The sequence below is a fragment of the Neofelis nebulosa genome, chromosome 1, assembly GCF_028018385.1.
Source record: "Neofelis nebulosa isolate mNeoNeb1 chromosome 1, mNeoNeb1.pri, whole genome shotgun sequence".
Classification (NCBI taxonomy): Eukaryota; Metazoa; Chordata; class Mammalia; order Carnivora; family Felidae; genus Neofelis; species Neofelis nebulosa.
In genome coordinates this window covers 222692301-222695462 of record NC_080782.1, presented here as the reverse complement: position 1 = coordinate 222695462, position 3162 = coordinate 222692301, and the positions used below count along the sequence as shown (strand labels likewise).

The 3162-nt window shown below is 40.4% G+C and overlaps 1 non-coding gene across 1 annotated transcript; it reads right to left on the bottom strand.

The window, feature by feature from the left end:
• Positions 1–508: 508 nt before the first annotated feature.
• LOC131489640 (U6 spliceosomal RNA) lies at positions 509–615 on the bottom strand. The gene has a single exon (XR_009250668.1). It is a non-coding gene; the product is annotated as a U6 spliceosomal RNA (small nuclear RNA).
• Positions 616–3162: the final 2547 nt, after the last annotated feature.

The following is a 3162-nucleotide window of genomic DNA, read 5'->3' as shown; positions in this document are numbered from 1 at the left end:
GAAATTAATATAACACAGTATGTTAACTAACTGGAATTAAAAACTTAAAATTGTCCATAGACTTCAGGTAAAATCAGTATTTCTCTTGAGTCTTTCCTTTTGGGCCAGTTACCGGACCAGAGATCTCTGAGAAAGTTCCCCACAGAAGTAACACCATTACAGCATATGTTGTCTCCCAGTTAACTGGATTAAAACCATTAGGAGCTGAGTCTCCATGCCTCTTATATAAGCCACTTCTGTGAGAAAGAGCCTCCGACCCAGAAGGCCCATCCCACCTACCAGATATTTCCGTGATATGGCCCAAATAACCACCAATTGGATCACCTGTAATCTGCCCACAGAATTCTTGCTCAGTCAAATTCTCAGGTGAAGAAAAGTTGATAATCCAAAACCCAACAGGCATCATATTGAGGTGAGTCAGCTCAAGCAGGCTTCTCTGAGACAATCCATGTTAGCTGAAGCTAATGAGGAAAAAAAAAGCCACAAGATTTCTTCTTTTTTTTTTTTTTTAACTATGGAATGCTTCACAAATCTGCGTGTCACCCCTGCTCAGGGGCCCTACTAGTCTTCTCTTCATCATTACCATTTTAGTACATGTGCTGCCAAAGTGAGCACAAGCACAGGATTTCTTTAAGCTATCATTCAGGCAAAAATTCTAACTGTTCCTTTTGAGGTGGGTAGACCATTTTGATTTCATGGAATACGAATATGAACACCTTCTTTAGGAAAAAAAAATCATTTTTTATAGAACAGAGAATGTTCTATCATTTCTTGCTGCCAAAGACAGCAATATAAAGTATATACCCTAAGTTGTTAAATAAAGTAGAGGGAAAATGATCTACAGATTAATATAACTTCTTGAGAAAAACACTGGAAAAAAATAATCTTATTAAAATTTTCTCATGCCTTTCCTTTCGCTGAATTCTAGAAGCATGATCACGTCCATCAAGTAATAGCCATATATATAAATGGAAATTGAATGGTAAATTATATGTTCCTACATTCTTCGTGAGTACTGTGATGGATAAATTTATGGGTCAACTTGATGAGGCCAGAGTGCCCAGATAGTTACTCAAACATTATTCTGGGTGTGTCCGTGCGGGTGTTTCTGGAAGAGATTAACATTTGAATTGATAGACCTGGTAAAGCAGATAGTCCTGGCTACTGTGGGTGAGCCTCATTCAATCAGTAGAAGGCCAGAATAGAACAAAAGGACTGAGTAAGAGAGAATTTCTTCTGCCTGACTGCATTCAAGCTAGGACATCAGTCTTTCTCCTGCCTTCAGACCTGAACTGAAACATCAGTTTTTACTGAGTCTTGAGCCTTCAGAATGGAACTACACCAATGGATCTGCTGAGTCTCCAGTTTGCCAACTCACCCTACAGATCTTGGAATTTGTCAGCCTCCCAACTGCATGAGCCAATTCCTTATAACCAATCTCTTTATAGATAGAGCAGGGATTGAGAGAGAGAGAGAGGAGAGAAACATATACACATTCCATTGATTCTGTTTCTCTGGAGAACCTAACTAATACAGATGTTTGTATAAATTTAAAGCAAAGTTGTATAAAGAATAAAGATATACCAAGAAGATTTAGTTGTTTTCCTCTCCCCCCAGACCACAGCCATATGTCCTGCTCTGGTAGTAACTCAAAGAATCGTCTGAGATAAAAGTCACACCCAGACTAAAAATGAACTAGCCACAGCCACCGCCACCGCCATCATTCAGTTAGAGCAATTTACCTCTAAATCCATCACATTTATATTGCCTTCTGGAAGCAAGCCATTACAAAGGAGAGACGAGGGGAAGTGAGGAGTATTACTTTGGGCCTGCTGTTTGTTATACATACTGTAACTGTACCTGCATACATACCTCCCCTTATTGTGGCCCCACCGACTTAGTGAGAGTGAAGGCAGATTGGTCTGGTTGTGAGGGTCTTAGACAACTTGACTGAACATATTATATCAGTGTGAGAGCAAGCAACATGTCCCAAGCCAAGATTAAAGAGTAAATAAAAGCAAAACTTTCATACGGCTATGAAGATTTTAGTCACCAGAATTCCGGGGCAAGAGTAGCTTATGCTTACAAGGAAAATCACCAGCGCTAGACAGTACATGTTCCAGAAGACTGCATACACCAAAGAAAGTCAGTATGTGATGTGTGAGGGCTCAGAACGGGAGAGCCACCCACAAGTGCACTCTAAGCAGAGCAAGAGGGAGCTTTTCGCTCTCACTTTTGCCATGAGTGGGAGGCTGGCAAAAAAGAAAGAAAAAAGTGTAAAGGGAATTTTTAGGAAGATTTCTGTATGCTTTCACTATGTGAAATCCCTCTCTGAAATCCCATAAAAATAAAACTTAAGAATAAATATTTACATTATTCTTCAAGGTTTCTCAAGCTGGACTGTTGCTGAATGTTGCACTTAAGTGAGATTCAACCCGTACAAGGAAGCCTGGATTTGTGTGAGTTTCATTGCATTTAAACAAAGCCCATCGGGGCGCCTGGGTGGCGCAGTCGGTTAAGCGTCCGACTTCAGCCAGGTCACGATCTCGCGGTCCGTGAGTTCGAGCCCCGCGTCAGGCTCTGGGCTGATGGCTCGGAGCCTGGAGCCTGTTTCCGATTCTGTGTCTCCCTCTCTCTCTGCCCCTCCCCCGTTCATGCTCTGTCTCTCTCTGTCCCAAAAATAAATAAAAAATGTTGAAAAAAAAAAAAAATTTAAAAAAAAAAAAAAAAAAAAACAAAGCCCATCTTCAGGTTTCAACATCTTTCTCAATCCCCGTCAGGGCAGACATTTCCTATTACTATAACAATTTACAATCCACAATAAATAGTGCAGGCCATTATCAAGAACAGTAGGATTGAGCTTTGGTGGTTTGGGTGTTTATCTTCAGAGATCTTAGCCTATTCTTATGAATCTTAGTATCCTGTGGCACACAGCACCCATCAATCAACTCAAAAACTCAAATTGGGGTGTGTCCAACATTTTCGCTCCAGGTATGGTTCTAAGTTTCCTCCATAATGTCCCAGATCAACAGCAGCTTACAAAGACCCTATATAGTAAATGTGGAGAAGGCAACAAATACCAGCTCAAACTATGTCCTCACTACCTAAGAAGCCAAAAGATCATTTTAAATTAGAAAAATAATGCAGAATGTTATCAGAATG